This window comes from Melitaea cinxia, chromosome 21, assembly GCF_905220565.1.
Source record: "Melitaea cinxia chromosome 21, ilMelCinx1.1, whole genome shotgun sequence".
NCBI lineage: Eukaryota > Metazoa > Arthropoda > Insecta > Lepidoptera > Nymphalidae > Melitaea > Melitaea cinxia.
Window position 1 is genome coordinate 5,710,906 of NC_059414.1, and position 23,107 is coordinate 5,734,012.

The window sequence follows — 23,107 nt, forward strand, 5'->3', positions numbered from 1 at the left end:
TATACTCAAAATGTACAAGAGTCACTATTTAATGCAACCTAATTCGATGGAAATGTATATTATACAAGAAATGGTAAGCTCAAAATAATTTACTGCATTGATAGTGTTTGTATTGATTATAAAGGACTATTTGACTAGCCCGTTAGCGTAGTTTGTACCGCCCCGCTTTCTATTCCTGCGAATGTGAGTTCGAGTCCCGCCTGATTCTGAATGTTATATTTTTATTTATTTATATAATATGATTTTATATATGTAAATTTATCAAAAAAATGTTATTTATCACACGAATTAAATTGTGACCGTTTGTGTATGCTTTAAAAATAGAATGAAGGATGTACTAGATCGTTCAATAAGTCCCGAGACTAACCTGGAAATGGCGCATATATTAAAAACTCTTTTGATTTTTAAAAAGTACTGGCTATCAATACAAGAATATGTGTCAAATTTTTAAAAATGGAACAATAAAATCATTGATTTTGAAACATTTAAGTGACGCTACGGTTGTAATTTCGATACAATGGAAAAAAACGAGTTTCGCGTGTTGATAAAACATTGTTTTTTAATGGGAAAAAATACCGTTGAAGCACAGCAATGGCTTATAAAATGTTATGCAGAATCAGCTCCCTCTAAAGCAACCATTTGTCGGTGGTATGCCGACTTCAAACGCGGTCGCATGGACACCAATGATGGGGAACGCTCAGGTCGTCCAAATGAAGCAGTGACTCAACAAAATATTAACCGAGTCCTCAAAATCGTATTGAAAGATCGGAAGGTAAAAGTGCGAGAGATAGCCGAGATAGTGAAGATTTCAGCTGGTAGTATTTTCACTATTTTACATAAAAATTTGGCCATGAAAAAGCTTTTTTCTAAGTGGGTGCCGCGTTCGCTTACAACTAATCAAAAGGAACAACGTATCAATGATTCAGAGCGATGTTTGGCGCTGATGAATCATAATAAAAAGGATTTTTTACGTCGGTATGTAACAATGGATGAAACCTGGATATACCATTTCACTCCGGAATCCAATCGGCAGGCAGCGGAGTGGAGAGCGGCTGGTGAAAGCCGCCCGAAGCGTCCAAAGACTCAGAAATCGGCCGGTAAGGTTATGGCGTCTATATTTTGGGATGCGCATGGAATACTTTTCATCGACTACCTTGAAAAGGGGCAAAATATAAATAGTGATTATTACATATGCTTATTGGAGCGATTGAAGTACGAAATTGCGGATAAACGGCCTCACATGAACAAAAAGAAAGTGGTGTTTCACCAGGACAACGCGCCTTGTCACAAGTCCGTGAGAACGATGGCCAAAATTAACGAATTGGGCTTCGAATTGCTTCCTCATCCCCCTTATTCGCCAGACTTGGCCCCCAGCGATTACTGGCTGTTTGCAGACCTCAAAAAAATGCTTCAGGGTAAGAAATTTGACTCAAATAGTGAAGTTATCGCAGCAACGGAGGCTTATTTTGAAGCCAAAGACAAATCGTTCTACACACATGGGATAGAAAAGTTAGAAAAGCGTTGGAGGGACTGTATCGCTCTTGGAGGAGACTATGTTGATGAATAAAAATTAATTTTATAAAAAAGACCTTTTTTTAGTACTTAGTATCGGGACTTATTGAACCACGTAGTGTTATGTAGGTATATGAAGCACTTATTTTGAAGGTCAATAGAATATGCATAATGTTTTGTTTTCCGAACAAATGTCATGACGAAAAATAAACGAAGCGGCCTATCAAATTCATTAAACGCACGTCTAATACATCGAATATACTACCGTTATAGATACATGTGGTATTTTGAAAAAAATATTCGACTTCTCTGATATTTTAATAATTTGTTCATATTTTGTAAGAATAAAACCAAAAAAAACTAAAAAAAATTAAATAGACTCACAATTAACGTTAATATCAACGAACATACACAAAAAATAAGCGTTCATCTGCTTTTCTTTAACGATCGTCTAATAAAATAAAATTGAAATTGTTTAAATTATAATTTAAATATCATAAAAAATTTTAAACAAATTAAGATCAAACTTATTATATTTATCATTAAACAGCCTTTAACCGCTCGCGTATAATTGGATAAAAGTAACAGCAACCTGAATTACATTAAATGGCTTTTTAAAGTCGGAGGGGAAATTTAAAATGTGACATAAACACATTATGTACGACGATGATTCCGGACTTTGATGTGTCGCTTGAATAATGAAATAATGGAAACAGACCGAAATGGAGAATAATTTGTTCACGATGTATCGTTGTACAGTGCTTTCCAAACTTCTTTGTTCCGATACCCTTACACGGGACCCTACCTACTCATAAACTATTCATTTATAAGTATCTCTTCCGTGGTCACTGCATTCCTACTCCTACATAGACCAAATAAACCAATGCTTGTAAACTAGCACCTTAATAAGTTATTTGTCATAATGTTCGTTTTAGACCATATAGAATACTTTACTAGAAGTTTAACTTTTCCGTGTTACCGTCATTACCAATATAACTTATACACACCCCAAATAAGACCCCGCGTACTCCGGGTTGGAAATCGCTATATTAGTCGCTTCAGCTTGTAATATCCCACTACAGGGCATAGGCCTCTTTCTCCATGTAGGAGAAGGATCAGAGCTTAATCCACCACGCTGCTCCAATGCGGGTTGGCGGATATATTCTCTACTATGAGTAACGATCGCTATCAGTTGTACATGATAACAACAGAGACTGACGACTTAACGTGCTCTCCGAGGCACGGTGGGGAGACCCACAAGGACTGCACAAACACCCAGACCACGGCAAACACCTGTATACGTATATATGTATATTAGTACATGTATTTATCGATTGTGATCATTATGGCTTGTGTCCATTTTATATATTTTCTAATACGAATCCTTATTGCTGTGTTAGCTATTGTCAATATAAATCTATATTTACTGGCTATTACATCATAACAGGCTTTATTTAAGCTGAGGCCAATTGTGGATCCTTGTTGTACTGTGGGTTATTAGACAATATTTTACGATTCAGCCTGTAAAATCCCACTGCTAAGTATACACCTCTTTCTCCTCTATCGTAATCCAACACGATGCTCCATTAGGCAATATTTATATTATGTAATTTTTAAACACTTTTCACATACGGTCACCAACCCGCCTACCCAGCGTAGTGACTATGGGCAAAACACATGAGTTCACGCCATTTTTGGTGCGAACTTGTGGAGGCCTATGTCCAGCAATGGACTGCGATAGGCCGATGTTTGTGTGTGTGTGTGTGTGTGTGTGTGAGTGATGTGATACTCGTAGATGGCACTGAGAATTGGATTTTTCCTCTAAATATGTGAAAATAATATGTTTTCTAATTATTTAATTGATATTTTTAATAATTTGTTTTAAACCTTATATTTAAGCATTAACGTATTCATATCTAAGTACACAACAAAAAACCTATAGTTACAAAGAAAATTTTAATTAGAAACAATAAGATATAATATCGAGATACAAAGTGTACGCAATGTACATTCAGCGAGCGTATTTTAAATGTGATTCGCCTAATTATTTTGTGGAGACGTTGCTGAAAGCTCCGCAGCGGCTAAAGGCTTCGAATTATAACGAAACCCTAATTAAACGCGTCATGAGCGCCTCTGTCTATTTTAAAGAATCCATTCACGTTCGATGTGTTTGACATGTGCAAACTTTAGACATAATTAGTACCGGAAAAAAGGACAATAATTAGTCACTATTAGATAAGCGCTTTACTTTATTTGGCTATAAATGTTTTAAACTTTCAAGGTCACTATGAGCGCAACATTGAATGAGATAGGGCATAGCAGAATATATCCTGTTCAAAATCTGGAGCAGCCCGTTGGGGAATTACCTCGACCTTACAGAAGATTACAGCTAAATAATACTGTTTTCAAGCAGTGTTGTGTTCCTGTGGTGAGTAAGATGACCAGAGCTCCAGCAGATTGGTGGTAGGTTCAGCAACGCGCTTGCGATGCTTGTAGTACTGCAGGCGTCTCTAGACTACGATCGACAATTTTTCATATACTACTTTTATTAGTGGTTGCCTAGAAGAGATCGCTATAAGCGATAAGCCCGCCTTTGCATACATTATTTGTTTTTGTATCTAATCGTTCTAAAATGTATCTTCTTTTTTGTGTGTGCAATAAAGTTTAATAAAAAAATAATAATAATCGCTTAACATCAGGTGAGTCGTACAAAAAATCACGGTTGATTCTACGGGACTTACCGTGAAAAAGAACTAGCTCTTATCTATTCGGACGAGTATATCTTGATGAATTTTTCTGATCATATTCGCTCACAGCCATTGAATTAAAAACGTCGTAGTCTAAAAGTTAACAAATTCTAGTCGAATTGTTGCGCCCTTAGACAAATGCCTTAAGTGAGAGAATAATATTAGAAAGCGTCTTCCACATCGCAAAACGATCCCCGTTAAAACGATCTGAACAACTACATAAAAAAAAATATATAAAACATGAAAAATTTATAAAACAATAATACGATTAATTACTTAATAGTAGGTACTACTTGATCTTAACATTCCAATCTAGCGACGCTCTAAGCCAAAACATGATCTTACAAAGACACATATAAAAGACATTAAAATATAAATATCGAAATCTGTGAAAAAAGAGCTTAAAGTTTTGGATTTGCTTGAACTTAATAAATGGTGGACGCCGCGTTGACGCAGAGGTCACAGTCATGGATTGTACCTGTTGCGCTGGCGGTTGCGGGTTCGATCCCCGCACATGACAAACATTTGTATTGGCCATACAGGTGTTTGCCGTGGTCTGGGTGTTTGTGCAGTCCTAGTGGGTCTCCCCACCGTGCCTCGGAGAGCACGTTAAACCGTCGGTCCCGGTTGTTATCAGATATATAAATCTAATCTCGTTATTTATAATAGGGAATGTACAAGCCAACCCGCAATGGCATGGTGGATTAAGCTCCAACCCATTTCCTACATGGAGAAAGAGGTCTGTGTCCAGCAGTGGAATATTATTACAGGCTCTACCAAAATCATTCAAATAAATAGTAATACAAAATGAATATAAATTTAATAAAATAGGTTTAATTTGTTACACAAATGTAATGAAAATGAAAGAACTGTAATGACGTCTAACTTTTATACAAACAGTAAGAAGCGGTTAGTACCTTTTACCCAAGCACAACAATTATGGTAAGTCCATTCTTATATCTAACAAGTCAAAGGCAATGGACATTTGTGGACAAAATAATTGTAGTGCTTGCAAACGAACAAAAAACTGACTTCAATTACATAGACAAGAAATACGACGTAAGTAAACGAAAAAACAGTCAAGTAAATGCCCATTATGATGGATAACCCAAAAATTCCTCGACGGATCTTGATCGAATTTGAATGGGACACATGATCATAAGCAGCTTTCAAATAAAAAAAGAATCTTCAAAATCAGTAACCCTAGTAAAAAAAGTATGAAGTAACACACATAAAAAATACAATCGAATCAAGAACCTCCTCTTTTTTAAGTCGGTAAAAAAATGAAATTTAATAAATGTACCATATTTTCGTGTTGCGTCGGGACGGGTTACATTTGAACATAAGGTGAATGGCCTCTTTTTAACGACAAACGCGACACGCTCAAATAAATACGTGGCACTGGACACGTGGCTATTTTATGTAGACCACGTTTGAGAGACGAAACTTCCTCTTAATTATTTCCTTTACTATACGGAACGGGTAAAGAATTTCAGGAATAAAATTAACAACATGCTGAGCGTGGAAGGCGATTAAAACACACACACACATATATATGTCGGATATTGAAGAAGAAAAAGGTATACTTTTCGGCTTGAAGGTATATTTCTCTTTCTCATCGTCTCAGAGTACTCAGTTTACTGTGGGCTTCAGTGGGTAATTTTGACTCAACAAATAAACACAATTCAATGATATCACCAAATTATTATAACACAGGATTCACTTAACAGAAAGATAACGCAGGACGGAAGGCGGGATAGTTATTAGTTAAGGGGGCGAAGACTAACTTCTTAGTATTCGATGGTTTCACGGTTCACCGTGCGGGTGCCGAATCCATCGTATGGCAGAGGGAGTAACTCAGAGCAGTGCCTAGGACTTGCGACCTAGGTGTAGGTTTAAGGAGGCCCCCTTTGAGATGCGCATCAACGCTCACCTTCACTGCTCGAGTTGTCCGCCCTAATATGTAACAATTAATTCGTTTGCACAAATTAATTATTGAATGAGTCTAGGTTAAGCTACTAGCAGGATACAACAAGTGTATCGTACCAAGCCAGAGCCAAGACTGCCTTAGCCGAGGTGACACCGTTTTATACACGTCAGAACAATTCGAGTAATATAATAACTGAGGGTAGGTGACTATCGAACGATGTGCTAGGTGGCACGTCGATCACCCCACTACTCTAACAGCTAATAATTGACAACTGACATTATCTGAATACACCCAAGTCAAACACTTGACGTTCCGTATTCATACTCTGCGACATATATATATATATATATATGTGTGTGTGTGTGTGTGTGTATATTAGTAGTAGCCCACGGCTTCGCTCTTATATGAATTTATAATATTCACAAAGAAAGCGGCTAAAGTAGTGGTTCACCTTTCGTACGCAAGAACTACCAGACTGCTCGCAGAGCGTACACGCTTCATGAAAAAGTCTTGTCCTTAATCTCTTATTTAACTTGTTATATGCCATCATTTTTTTTTTTTATTGGGAAACAGACAGCACAAAGAATAAATTCGTTCATGAAACATAAAAAAAAATAATCAAGCCAACAAAGTTTCCACTTAAAACTATGAACAAATAAATTAGACAATACAATAACTATAATTTATACATACTACACAATACAATAAAATATAGATGTACTCAGGACGTATATATAACATTAAAAAAAAACAAAGACAAATATACATTATACAAATCGAACACTACTACACTATATTTCGATTAGTTTTCTTTTTCCCTTTCAAAAAGTATTTGTACTCATTGAACCCACTGCTGAACAAGTCGATGTCATTATACCGGTCGTCATATACTTTACATGACCTTGCGAGAAATGAGTTGCCACAATACCTTGTCCGAGTGACAGAGGGGGAGAAAGTTGCTCGGGATCTTGTGCAATAACTGGGGCACCTAAACGATACCCTACTAAGTAGGTACTGAGAGTATACCAAACCATTAATCAATTTGTAAAGAAAAAGCTGATCTCTGTGTTCTCTACGATTTTCAAGGGAAGTAAACTCAGAAAAAACAATCAGATCCAAATTTGACTTTCAACCTTTTAACGAATTTATTTTGTATTCCTTCAATTATGTCTATGTATTTCTTATATTGAGGATTCCAAACGGTAGATGCGTATTCCAAATTTGATCTAACATATGCATTATACAGGAGAATTAAGGTCTGAGCATTCTTAAAAACCATCCCTTGCCTAAATATAAATCCCAACATTCTATACGACTTGGTTGTTATCTTGTCTATATGCTGGTCAAAAATGAGCTTGCTATCCAACTGAACTCCCAGATCCCTTACATCCGTAACTCTTTTTAAACTGGCATTAGAGATTGTGTAATTATACAAAATATGTTCTCTCTTTCTCGAAAATGTAATTGTACAACATTTTTCTAAATTCAAATACAAGCTATTAAATCTACAGTATTGTTCAAGTCTATTTAAATCATCCTGCAATTCATCACAATCTTTTTTATTCTTTATAATTTTAAAAATTTTTGTATCATCCGCATATAATATTACATTTGAATTCAAAAAGCACTTATCAATGTCATTAACAAATACATTAAATAGTAGAGGTCCTAAATGTGAGCCCTGTGGTCCCTGTGGATCATAAACCTAAATATATTTTTCATACCTCTAAAATTTCTGTATAATCTTTTAAATGTCTGATATGAAAGGTAAGATATATAAGGCGTAGAAATTATATGAAGACTAGACTAAATATTTATTTATTTATTTTTGATCAGTATTTAACGACAGAATCAGACGAAAGAAGAGAAGCAGACGAAATCGCTACCTTTTTTCTAACAGATGTAAATTATCCTTGGCAAACATAAACATAAAGAAATCAATAATTTTTTTTTATTTGTTCAAAAATACAAAAAACACATACTTAAAACTTATACATAAGCCTGCCACGAAAACTCACAAGAGCTTATCCGGACAAACCGCCGCGTCGCATTGATAAGCGATGCGACGTCATATAACATCTATACCGTACCGTACCATGTTATAGCCATTAAATCTAAACTAAGGTAATTACCAAAATTTTGTAACTATTAAACGCTTAAAGATTTTAATAAATGTTCTTTTAGTGATCTTCTATATTTTCGTTTGTCCAGGTATAATAACTCTTGTGACCTACAAGGGGAGGGAAGTTCATTGACAAATGTAGGTATACATAATGGTGTTTAACATTTTAGTTCCGTAAAAAATTCTAGCATTCGGCGTAACAATTTTTTTTGAGTTTTGAATATTTCTTAGGGTTCTGGGTCTACATTTTTCGATTAGTAAAGAAGGATCATTAACTTCATTTAGGATAGGAATAAAACACTAAAAACAAAACTTCTTTCATTGTCTAGTTTAAAACAGAAACGAAATTACATTGAATTGAAGTAACATTTTTTCCTAAAGCGTCGGCTTACTTTTCGCTATGAATAACAAAGTTACGAACATTTTTGATGTTGTTTCGTAGTGCAACAGAAAAATGATAATGCAGTATACGATCTATTTTAAAACACACAGCCAGTCCATAATGTTAAGTGCATCAGCTCAGCCTAAGTGGATTGCTGTTGGTGATAGTGAACACGTGACCAAATATCTCTCTCACGTGTTAAGTGTTCATTTTAGAATTGTTTTTGGTAGAAAATACGTTAAAATAACTTGTGTAGTCTTTTTAACAAAAATACAAAGGTATAGAGAACTCTAATTATAGAGTACACAGACACACAGACAGTACTATTATTATTTAACCTTAATGCTACACTGTTTTTAAATAACTGTTTCACCCGCATTAATTATAGCAGATAATCTTTTAAAATATTATAACGACGGACTATTCAACACAACAAGTATTTTTACATTCACCAGTAAGTAGTTCTTGAGAATAGCGTGCTCCAACAAACAAATTCTTCAGCTTTATTAGTACAGATAAATGTATTCATAATAATCTAATTTATTAAATTTGTAGCTGACCACGTGTGTCGCGAGTGCGGGGACAGCTTCGCGCGCAGGCATGGCCTGCTCATGCTCGTCGCCAAAACGCACCGGAGCCCGCCGCACTACACTACACACTAAACACTACACATCCCCCGATTTCTACTTTATTAACCACGGTTCGCTTAAACAGAAAATAAAAATCATCATATCAAAAATTTCGCTCAAAAATGTTTAGAATTCCTAATGTGTGGGTACACAAAAATAAAATCGTACATATTATTAACCGACTTCAAAAAAGGAGGAGGTTACTTCGTCTAGCCCGTTGGCGCAGTTTGTAATGACCCTGTTTTCTGCTCCGAGGGTTCTGGGTTCGATTCCCGCCCCGAATCTAGGTGTAATATATGTATGTATGTTCTGAAACCGAAAAATATTTGTATGTATATATATATATATATATATATATATATATATATATATATGTTCGGGGATAATTTCGTCGTTTATGAACCGATTTTGATAATTATTTGTTTTGTTGGAAAGGAGTTATCCTAAGTGTGGTACCGTGATAAGGAAACCATGACCTGATGATGGAATCCCAAGGAAATCGAGGGGAATCGCTCGAAAATCGTAATGGTTTTCGTCAACTTACGTTGTATTACTTGTCGATGTAATTGAAGTCGGTTTTTTTTCGCTTTACGAGCAAACACAATTTTTAGTTATATTAATTTCTAACATCCGACGTGGTTTTATCGATATTGACAATTATGTTCAAATGATTGTCTATGAGTATGTTTTGTGTGTATGTGGGAATACATTAGAGCCTATTATATCCTCTATAGCTATTGAAAAACTCTATAGCTTTATAAAATTAGTATAGATAGGTCATTATTTTATCATTTATTACTTTACTGTTCAAGTTTAAGTACAAAGGCCCTTAAAAATTCTTATTACTAATAAAATTAATTATTGACACTGTTATAAAAAAGACTTCATCGCAAAGTAAATCTTATAGATGACAACAAATTATAACAATTTGTAACAGCATTACTTGCGCTAAGAGATGTTTTTAATCTCAGAAACTTAATCTTCTTAGTTGATAATATTGTATTTTTCTTAACTCTTAGAAAATAGCACAAAGTTAAAAGAAAGATTAAAGAAGCTGATATGCGATAACTTCGCCTTTTGTAAACATTCTATTATTAGATTTTTGTACTACTATATTGTTTCATAGCGCTTATTTTATTTAGAAGCAGTATCACATAGAATCGACGTTTAGGAAAGTCTTTCTCAAATGTTCCTTATTCGATTAAGTACACTTATAAGAACACTTATCTGCTTAATAAACCACGAGCAATTTCTCGCACACATTTCTGAAATTTCTTCACACAATACATTCAACGAAGTTGATATTTATGACCACCAATCGACACCAAATGAGATTCCAGTAATGACGTGATTTGTATTTATATGATATTAGGTGAGCATTACCAACCCTACCCACTACGGAACACAACACGGCTTGAAAGCAGTATTATTTGGCTGTGATCTTTTGTAAGGTCAAGGTACGTCGCTAGTCGAAATTCTCCAGATTTTGAGCATGAAATATCCTATTGTGATGATGATGATGATGTCCTCCCAGACTTATTCCGTCGATGGCGACACTATAGCTCACATCAGCCTGGGCTCTTGAACGGACACGAGCGTGACTAGAAAAGCCAGCAAGTAGGGCACAGCAAGAAATTTTCTGTTCAAAATATGAAGCTGCCCAACTGGAGTAGTAATACTGTTTTTAAGCAGTATTGTGTTTCTGTTGATAAGTAAGGTGACATGAGGCAGACATCGTCAGCATAATGAATCTCGGCAACCGGAACAGAATGCACTTTGCGTTTAGCTCTGAGATGTGACAGGCTTTTGTCCATGCAGATATTAATGTAAATCAGATAACCTTTAGTAGTGTAGTGGGAGTTATTATCGGTCCTGTCGTTTTATATTGTAAAAATGAATAAATATTACCTTATTATTAGTTTAAAAGTTGTTCCTCCAACAGCTTAAAATAACTGAACAAAGTCTAAGAATACGAAGTCCGGAGCTGAGCAAAAAGTAAAGAGAAATATTTTATATGTCAAAAATTGATTTTATTATATAAAATTAGCTCACACGGCTATATTGATAACGTTTTTTTTACCGATTTTTTTTTATTTTTTTTTATATACAGACCAAGTCCTGACACTAACGAATCCAAAAAAATAATTGGCTTTGGTAAGATTGCTTTATTATCCAATCCCAAATAGTAAAATCATCTTCGTTTAAATTACTGTTTACTTTTATAATCAAAATTGATCTTCATTGAAAGTTAAGTGTGTTAAAGGTTTGTATGTGAAGGTAAAGAAATTTAATATTCCACTGTAATTATAAAGTTTTAATAGTCGATTAGACATAATACCCGTACAACAATTATTTTCGTACAAAATTAAAACTTACCTTACAATTTAGTTTTTCTTTTGAACCATCGAACAATTACTGAATGAGTGTGAGTGAACAATTTACAGAATGAGATTCGGTCGCTTTTTTTTAAATGAATATAAACAGGTTTAGCCTACATAGTCCGTAGCGAGCGGATGTATGAAAAAAAAATGAAAATTCTTTAATGACGGTTACACTTAAAGAATTTAATTTTACTTTTGCTCCGAGCGAGATATTTTGGAAGAGTACTTTTTACTTTCAACATTTTATTCGGCCGGGTTGCAATTACACTGTGACGTTGGAACTTTGTTGTTTTACGCTTTTCTTTGCTCCAGAAGCATTGTTATGAGTAACGAAGTTAGCAAAAGAAACAAGTTAAAGCTTCCCACTCCATATTTCACTGCTACTATCTAGTAATTGAAATAATTTATTTTTCTTCAGCTTAAGCGGTCCAGACTGATCTAATTTCATAGTTTGCAGTTTTATTTTTCTTTCTTAAATAACGAACTACATTACGGAGATGAAAACGCAACGAAAAAAGTTGATATAACCTATTGTAAAAAAAATTACTTGCAAAAGGCTTTATTGCTTTTCTTCCTTTGTATTGTTTATTCTATAAACATACATTCAACTTGAATGAAAATATTTAATATAAAAAAAAATTAAAAAATTGAACATGGATTTGAAACAAACGTCTAATGATTATTCTTTTCAAATTCTGCAAATTTATTAAGCTTAAAAATTTTTAAGCATTTCAATGTAGGCAGTTAGAACTTTACAACTGTAGTTTCTGTTCTTTCTATAAATATGTGAATTAAATTTAAATTTATTAAATATACGGTTGGATGTATTACATCTTTCTAGGTAATCACGAAAAGCAGATTAGGAAATGAATTACATACGTATTTTTGAAAAGGGAAATGATTATGTATTCTAACGCGGATAAGAAAATGGCACGACTTATATAAAATTGTATTTCTGAAATACATACTTAATTTCTAAGACATTTTTTCTAGGACAATAAATTATTTAATGAAATAAATATCCAAAACGGGTACGTGTGATCTTTTGTTTTTTTAGGACGTCAGTGATTTTACTCAAATAATTACTAAATTACTGTTATTTTTTTACCACGCTAACTACGCCAATTACGGTCACCAACTCGCCTGCCCAGCGTGGTGACTATGGGCAAAACACATGAGTTCACGTCATTTTTGGCATGAACTTGTGGAGGCCTATGTCCAGTAGTGGACTGCGAAAGGCTGCTGTGAAGTGAAGTGTTTTTTTTTTGGGTTTTATTGATGTAGACAACATTTTTTTTTTTGTAAAAACATCCAAAACAGCGCAACTTCCTTTGGTGTTGATGACTACAGCCAATTTATAACAAAAGATGATCTGTTGTCGCAAGAAAAGCTTAAAATATGTAGATACATATTTTAAAAATGTGTCCTTCCTCTCTAAAAATATAGATGTATATCATATATAATGATATAATAACATAAAAGATTAGGTCTCATAAAATTTTACTCAATAGAAGCTATTATGGTTACAGATAAAAAAAAAGTAAAATGAATGTAAATGCCGCTACCACAATTTAATTTCGTGTTTGCTCCGAGCGAGACAGTTTAAAGATTTCCTATTTTTCTTAACGTTTTACTCGTTCTAGGTGCAATTACACTTTATTGTTAGTACTTTGTTGTTTTGTGCCTTCTTTCGCCGCTGGTAACAGGATCGCTATGAGTAATGAAGTTAGTAAAGGAAACAAGTTGGGACTTTTTTCTCGCTCCATACTTCAGTGCTATTATATCACGAGTGACTTTATTTTTTATCCAACATCAGACACTTAGGACGAGTTATATATTGCGGTGGTAACGATTTTATTTACGTTGTAAGTAGGACAGTGTTGGTGTGATATCAATATTATTTAGCGTTCTGATATTTATATATAGTAAAAGTGTGTTTTCATCTTGATGTTTGTACTTGTGAGTTGGACTGTAACTCGGAAAAAATGTAAATCGGTTTTTGCCAGTCATTATCATAGACATCTGATGAGACATCATAGTTAACCTCCAACACATCTTCGTATACCTTGGCCATTTTGTGGGTTGCAAAACATTTACTGTTTGCGGCTGCTTAAATTCAGTTCAGGAAAATGGCCTCTTAAAAAGACTCGTAGTTTAAAACTAGATTGTTCTGTTTGGATTATGATTATGAAAGACAATTTTTGTATCGCAATTACGTCAGTCCATCTCACGTTCTCACGATAATGTATTAACAAGCAGTTGATATAACAAAAAACCATACATTGATAGCTAATAATCTAGACATATATTAACCTAATTTTTTCCGGGAAATGAAATACTTTTACTTGGGTCCTTAATGTATGACGGCTCATCTTAAAGAGGCTTAAATCAATAACTCTGTAACTTAATGCAACTTATACGAATTTTGAATCCATAAATCGTAGATCTGTGAAAATAAATGTTACTATCACTCACATAAATGAAAACTAACTTTTGTTATTATTTTCAATCTCGAAAACTATCTTTATAAGAATACAAGAATTCCCAAATTAAAATGTATACAATTTTGACCATAGACAACTTTCTATTAGAAAAAGTCTAAATGGAGAATAAAGGAGAAGCACTTTATATTAGGTTCTGCACACAAATAATTTTTCTTGCGTCACATTTGTTCGCGTCTCAATACTCTTTTTCTTAGTGAACATAGAAAAATAATCATATCATATTGGAAACTAAATGAAATTTCTGTCAGTGCTGTGAATTAAACGTATAAGAAACTTTAAAAATGCAAAGTTGCACGCAAGTATACTTTAACTAGCCGACCCGGCAAACGTTGTTCTGCCATATGAAGTAGGGGTTAGGGTATAAAAAATAGCCTACGACTTATTCTCAGACCTAGTAAACTAGAAATTTCATAAAAATCGGTTAAGCCGTTTTGAGGAGTTTGGTAACAAACACTTTGATTTACGAATCAAAAATACAGAAATTTATCTGTCCCTTTAATTGAACCTTTTTCCTTTAAGATATTTCAACATTGTCATAATATACAATACACCTTTTTGTATCAAGATTAAAAATGAAAATCTTCAATTGAAACCGATCTACCAAACCATCATTTATACAACCTTAACAAGTCCGAGAGTAAAGAATACTTATAATAATACTTTAAATCTAGCAGAATAAAAATCTCTATGGTACAGTGAATTTTCATCAACCTTTGTTTCCGATACCTTAACCGGACCTATTACACACCGCTGAGCGAAATGCTATTGTTATAAGTGATTGCAATTGATCCACGGAGATGGAGGTGTAATATTCATCAGACTTTAATTTTTCTATGAAAAGAAGATATATTTTAAGTCTAGGGGCTATGAATATATATAAATTGAAATGGTTATTTTTAAATCTTTGTTATAAAATTTTTGAACGAAAGTTGATGATTTCTGTTTTTTTTTTTTTTTTTGAAGTGAAACTTCTTTAGACGCGTGATGAATTTTAAACGTCCATAACACGTTGAATAACACCGGTTCTTGTCCGATCACTGAAGTTAAGCAACGTTGGGCGCGGTCAGTACTTAGATGGGTGACCGCCTGGAAACACCGGGTGACGTTGGCTTTTTGCTTTTTTTTTTCAATTCGTTTTTTTCAATTAGTTTTTTTATGTATATGAATTATACATTTCAGTAAGTATCTATAGCATTCATTATATATTCAAAATAGTGCAAGTATTGTTTTTTTATTTTTTTATTTGAGGCGTGGTGGGTATCAATTTTACTGATAGGGAATCAATCATATAACATTTTTGATTCCAATGTAACACTGAAGTATTCAGTGAGTCAGTCAGTCAGACAGTCAGCTCAGCCTATTGCAGTCTACTGCTGGACATAGGCCCAAGTTTACGCCAGGCAATTTTACGTAGATTGTCGGTCCAGCGGGACGGAGGACGTCGTACACTACGTTTACGAATACGGGGTCGCCACTCCAGGATGCGTCTGCTCCAACGGCGGCTACACAGCCCATTGCAACTTCAACTTGCTAATTCTATGAGCTATGTCGGTTACTTTCGTTCTATCGCAGATAGTCTTATTTCTAATCATATATTTGAGAGAAACCCCAAGCATAACCCGTTCCATTTCATGTTGAGCGACTTTAAGCTTGCTGACCAGTCCCTTCGTCAGTGTTTACGTCTCGACTCCGTATGTTAACACAGGCAGGACGCAGGCGTTCAAGCATTGCGGAATCTTCGAAGTGAAGACTCAACGAAGCCTGCCAAACGCCATCCAGGTCAATCAAATTAACCTATCGACTTTTTTCTCGAAGTTATTGAAGCCTACGGATACCAAGAGATACTTGGTTATTAAACATAGCTTTCTTTTTGGCCAAGTTCATTCATAGTTCACAAATGCCATACACAGCTGCTGATACTCTTTTGTCTTTTGTAAATTCTGCCGAACAGTATGGACATGGTCTACGGTGCTGTAGCAATTTGAAAACCCAGCCTTCTCCGGTGGTTGGAATTCGTCGAGTTTTGTGGCGAGACGATTTGCAACGACCCTCGAAAACAGTTTATAGACATTTCTGAGAAGTCAGGTCGGTCTGTGATTCTTCAAGAGTTATCGCCTCTGTTGTAGATCTCGACCACAAGTAGGTAAGCAAGCAGCTGTGCCAGCTCTCATTATCTCAGATGCTTGTGTTACGTTTAATGTTTGTCAAATGTTAAATTTATAATAAATTTTAAATACGGAAATCGAATCTCTTCTTTTTTTGACGTAAGTAAAAAATGTTTAACTAAACAAAACAATTTACGAATATAGTTTTAAACTTAATAATACTAAGCGATCCCACTGTACGAGTATTACAACTTTATTTTACAAGTCGTTACTTAACAATGGGTTGAGTTAAATAAATACGATAAAAGTCTTGGTAAAAAACCTTTGAAGTTGTACCAGATCGTGAAGTGTCTTTGAAAGAAGAAATTAAAATTCATTGCTGAATGTTTCACAAACAAGTTACTAAACATTCATTCATAAGATGATAGCGATTTATGGAAAATTTGTATTTATTATGATTATCTTTTTAAAAATAAAATTACAAGTGAAGTATGTATGTTTACTATAACCTTCTCAATATGCAGGCTTTCTAATGCGTAAAAAGTTTTATTTTAATGAAACCAGATAACTAATTATTCGATTTGTAGATTTTACAAGATATTTACAAGAAGCAAGTTTCTCTTTACCTTATCTGTGCTGGTATCCTGCAGGTTATAATTATTATTTTCTTTATTTTTCCCAATTTTTATCAACACTGTCACTCAGCACATACCATTTTTACGCTTATGACTTGCAAATTTATTCGTCAACAACAATAAACGATATTGTTAGCTTGGACGATATAAACTTTGATCCACCAACTATTTGTGCCTGGACTAAATCTCTTAGGTTTTCTACAAATCTAAGTAAGTAAGTATTTTGGGTAATACAAAACAAGTACAGATAATCGAATTTAATCTCGTATTTATATTCGTTTTAATTATATTACAGTAGTAGAAAATGGAAAAAATAATTTTAGTAATTGTTGTCCTTTGTGAAGAAGGAAGCGTTTTTCGAAATTCTTAACTCCATCTTTAGCGAGAATCTTTTTAAAAATATGTATTACTAAACACACAGCGCTCGTCAAGTGCAAATCAAACAAAATCAACCTAAGAGTGAAATAAATATTGAGTCAATATAACGTAACACACAAGTAAAGTATATAAATGCTAAATTAAGTCTAATAAGCTTGGCTAACAGCAAATATAAAAAATTTTGTATATTAGGCAGATGTAATTAATTTCATTCGCAATTTTTTTTTGGCAAAACGGTTCTTCAATTTTTTTTTGGTGTGCAATAAAACCCATATTTTTGTTAATAATTTCTCAGTATGGGGCTTGTTAATCCCTAATTCTATTTTAATATGAGTGTACCCTTCGTTTATTGCACAATATAATAGTTCCTTAGTAAACATACTTATGTGCGTAAAGTATGAGCTGACTCTGGACAACCCATAAAGCATTCAAGGACCTTTTGTGTTGTACTTCATGAGAATATCTACAAAAAATTTTTTGAGAACCAATTCAAACGCTATTACTTGATAAAAAAATGAGTGCTATTATAAAATTGTTTGGTAATTTTACAAAGACAATAAAGTTGCAAACGCAAGTTTTAAAATAATGCTTGAGGCTACTAAAGATAGACTTTAATTAATATTACGTTGACAGTAAATTATTTTATAATTGAAAAAAATAATAATTAGACTACAACGGAAGCTATGAAGGTAAAAAATAAAAAATATATTAAATTTAAAATGTACAGTTATACTGCGTATCAAACAACCAAATACTCATAGCTATAAAAATACGATTCATTATTTTAAATAATAAAATTAATAAATAAAAATAAAAATAACAAAAGCCTTTTATTTTATGCAATAAATATTCGATATTGACAATATCTCTTTTTTTCTTGTTTTTGCATAACACTTGTTACAATCATGAAAATAATTAGAACTGATTAGTTAATAGATTAATTAAAAATAATTTAAAGTCTATCATCATCATCATTATCTTAAATATCTAGCACTAATTTGGTTACAAATAGTATTATCTATACTAATATTATAAAGAGGTAAAGTTTCTAACTTTGTTTGTTTGTAGGGGGTAATCTTCGCAAGTACTGATTCTTTCATAAAAATTCTTTCACTAACAGAAAGCTACACTATTCCGGAGTGATACATGTAATATTTTATTGTTTTTGGACAAAAAATTCAGTGAAAAATAATAGTATATGTAAATCAAGTCGGAGAAATGCGAACGAGAAAAAAACTGTACTATATATTTGCATCACAAAAATAATAATTTTACGCCCAACGAAGTGAGCATGGGTCTGCGAGTATTAAATAAATTAGTTTAAAAATTATATTAGTTAAAGTAGAAAGATTTGTTCTGCGTGCAGACAACCAGATCTTAGGTTATGAAATGTTCTTTAATAAAGTAAAAAAATAATGATACGGTTAAAAAACATGAACTAATCTATCGTTAATTTTATTATTTTGCATTGTATAAACTTCCAATATATTCATCACATTTCACTAGGTGCCGTTGAAATAAGTATTTATATACATCTTGTGAGTTTTATTAGCGAAGATAAAAGGTAAAATATAACGTTATGAAGGTACACAATAAACACAATCCTGAAGCAAGTAAAGCAAAAATAATTTGATTAATAAAAACAATAGAAACCCATGATGTTTTATGTTATTCTATGCTAAAATTAAAGACAAATCAAAGGAAACAATTGTTTGGTAATAATGGCCTTACTTTTAAAATCATAGAAAACGTAGTATAAAAATCATAGACTTCGTTTAAACATTTACTTATTGCATACATTATTTGTGTCGAAATGTCGAGTTTCTTTAAAATATATTTCTGCGTCGCGAAGCACGAGATTTAATGCAAATATAAATTGAACGTTTGCAAAGTTCAAAGGTTACAATTATTTACGTATAACTTTTTAATATTAACCTTCGTACAGATGTGAAATTATTATGTTTTTCCAACGAGGTAAAAGCCATAAGTAAAATTGTATTACATTTTAATAAGGTCATAAATATAGGAAATAATTATATTACACGACGTTTTAATTTCTACAACTGTATTATAATATTTTCCTGCATGATATTTTGATATCGAAGGGTTGGTAATACTTAATGCAATAAATACTTAGCTGGGCACTACAAGTTACTAACTATCAGTAAGTTTTAAAACTGTTGTGGATTAAAATAAAGTGTTAATAAAATAACCCTTAAGTCACTTAAACAAAATACATATTCTGAAAGTAAGATGATAAACTGTGGTTTTATAAATATCACATGATATATATTAATGCAAAATATGCAATCTTCATCATAGACATTTTTTATCAATTTTCACTCGGTTCGGCGTAAATCTTTTTTTTTTTTGTTTTGATAAATCTTGTGAGAAATACAATAACTCCTTGGACTGGAATAGGTTTCTTATTAATCGTAATGAACCGTTTTCATTGTTTAAGTTAACATCAAAAATCGAAAGATAAACGTCTTTGCCTAAACATGAATAAGGACAAAAATCGAGATATAAAAAGAACTTAATTTCTTTAAAGAATATAGCGACTTTCGTCTTATACAGGACACGTCAGTTTTACAGTCCCTCTTATAAACATTTTTTAATATCATATCAAAAATCGATCGTTCCAGCGGGGATCGAACTTGCATCTACGACTGACCGTGTCAGTGCTCTAGCTAATTAAGCTAGGGAAAAATGTACTCGCTAGATCGAAATTTTTGATATGATGATTTTATATTTGGTCTAAGCGACCGTGGCGTCGTCTATAGTGACTTTTTTTACACAAACCCGTAACTATTCAAAGCTTCATATTACAATGGAAATCTTTGACAGGAGACGACACCATGCTATTTTTAATTTGTGCGATTTTATTTTTGTGTTACCCAAACATTAGGAAATTCTAAACATTTTTTAATATCATATCAAAATTCGACCGTTCCAGTGGGGATCGAACCTATATCTCCGGCTGACCGTATCAGTGCTCTAGTCAATTAAGCTATGGAACGATGTACACGCTAGATCGAAATTTTTGATAAGATGATTTTATATTCGGTCTAAGCGACGGTGGCGTCGTCTATAGTGACTTTTTTTACAGAAACCCGTAACTATTCAAAGCTTCATATTACAATGGAAATCTTTGACAGGAGACGACACCATGCTATTTTTAATTTGTGCGATTTTATTTTTGTGTTACCCACACATTAGGAAATTCTAAACATTTTTTAATATCATATCAAAATTCGACCGTTCCAGCGGGGATCGAACCTACATCTCCGGCTGACCGTATCGGTGCTCTAGCCAATTAAGCTATGGAACGATGTACACGCTAGATCGAAATTTTTGATATGATGATTTTATATTCGGTCTAAGCGACCGTGGCGCCGTCTATAGTCCCTTTTATAATCGGTTACCGCAACACAAAAGTTTTATCAAAAGTTAAAGTATGAAAATCATAGATTTTCATGTTCATAAATTTAGTACTAATCATGTACAAATAATATTGAAATTAATCACGACGTGACACACAATAAAAACATTAACATATATGTACTTTTGATTACATTTACCTACTTGTGCAATGTAAATAAAGTCGATCCGTTTCGCCCTGACTACAGAAAGTTTTATTGGTATTGAGAAAGTTATATTGTTTCGCCTTCTTTTTACTATACATTTTTATTCGATAAGGTCGATGTTAAAAATATAACACACTTTAATATTAGCAATAGTTAAACTTTATAATGATTTTTGAAGAAAATAATTGGTATTTTTGTTTTAAAGTAAGTTTATTTATAATTTAATAATAATATTACAAACTTTAGTTTTAACGTACCTCCATTATAAATAAATAATTAGTAAATGTGTTTGATATATATTCCAAAAAGATAGAGGGAAATAAGCAGGGAAGTACATATTTTTACTCTTAGTTTGTTATTCGAGTACAGGTAGGTACTAAATTACTAATCATTTATCCTTGTATCACATTTTTGCTTTATTTCTCGTTTTATTGTTTTCAAACATCTCACGAAAAATTATATTAATCACTTTTCGAAATTAGCTAAAAGCTCATTCATAGATCACTTACATTTTATTTTCCCATATAGCACCACTTTGAGATTTCACCACCCGTTAAGACCACATTTGCAATATCGTTCTGTACCAAAATAACATGTAAATGTTACGTTGGTAGAAAAATATCGCTTTTCTTTTTAAGATAAAGAATTTAAACTTAAACCCAATTATTTATTTATTTTTATATATCTGTAACTATTCCAAATTTCAAGTATATAGCATCTGTAGTTACTAAAAAAGAAATTACCTATTTAACAATTAACCTATATATATATTATATACCGAGATTTTTGGAAAAAACGTGTTACGTTTAATATTTCTTTTTATATCAACATCCCTTTAATATGATTTTTATGAAGGAGACAAACCGCCTGATTGAACGCGTTTACCGTAGTCTATAGACACCAGGAGCATCACCAATCCAACCCCCTTTCTTTTCTAGGAGTTATACATATTATCTATATACTAACCGTACCAGAAGATGAAAATCAAAATTAAAAAGCGCCACTAAGTCCACGTATCTTTATCAACTATGTAATTCTGCACCGAATAATACGCTTTATCTATTAATCTCTTTTTAATAAAAACTATAATTTATGTTGAGATAGTTCCAAAATGGTTTGTGGGATTTTATTACACATGCGAGCGAATACATAACCCTTATATATAATATATAATAATAAAGGAGACGTTTACTTTCCGCAATCGAAAACTTGGAGTTACAATTTTGTTATTCCTTCTCGTGTTTGCATTACGATTATTACTATTTATTTCAAAACAATGAATATTCTGGTAAATATACATAATATTGTTATATTCATCGACATATTACGTATTTACTGGAACTTTAAAAATGCAAATATTCACTAAACAAGCGACACATTCCTTATTACGATGTATGTAAAACAGTGTAAAACAGTCCTATAATATCTATTCACGCTGTCACATAACATTAACATAAATGTTAATATATATACGTTAGCCGTAATTAGTAACAAGTTCAGTTCATCGGTAATAACACTCGTTCTGTTCTCTATTTCCGTTATTCCTGTGGCATTTCGCTGCAATATACGAAGCCTGTTAGTTGTTATTTATTGCTCAATATTACCACCCGTCCGCCACTTGGGGCACTGAGCACTGTTTACAAAACGACTAATCGACAAAGTATCGAAAAATGTACAAAAAATAGGTACAAAGCACACGTATTTGGACAAATCGTCTCAATAAACTGCGTGAATACGTTTTTATTCATATGTTCTGTGAGTATCTAGTGTTGAATAACTTTTACGAAGTAAATTTTGATAGGTTCGTGTTTCCTGTAAAAATAGTGCGTGTGTACAAGGTACACGTTTCAGAAGTGAAACTTCTTTGGCAAACGAATTTTTAAGTCTCGTTTATATTTATACAAATCTAAAGCTTTAGATTTCGGTTCCAGCGGCATCTAGTTAGTTTGCTATGTAATACTGTCGATATTAATGCCTTACAACCTTTGTAGTTTCTATAGTACACGCTAGGTGGTTCTATTATTCGACAAAAACGTTGCACATCTTCGTGATGCTAAAATTATTACTATCGCGTTTAATCCGTAAAAAAATTACCTTCATGACCCTAAAGAAGTTTCACTTCAAAAACTTAAACATCGTATGCATACATGGAGTCATATTGCGAAATTTATCAAAATATATAGGAAGAAAGAAAA

At 33.0% G+C, this 23,107-nt stretch overlaps 1 pseudogene; it reads left to right on the top strand.

Annotated features, from left to right (window-relative positions):
• Positions 1-15,198: 15,198 nt before the first annotated feature.
• On the top strand, positions 15,199-15,318 carry LOC123664324 (annotated as a pseudogene).
• Positions 15,319-23,107: the final 7,789 nt, after the last annotated feature.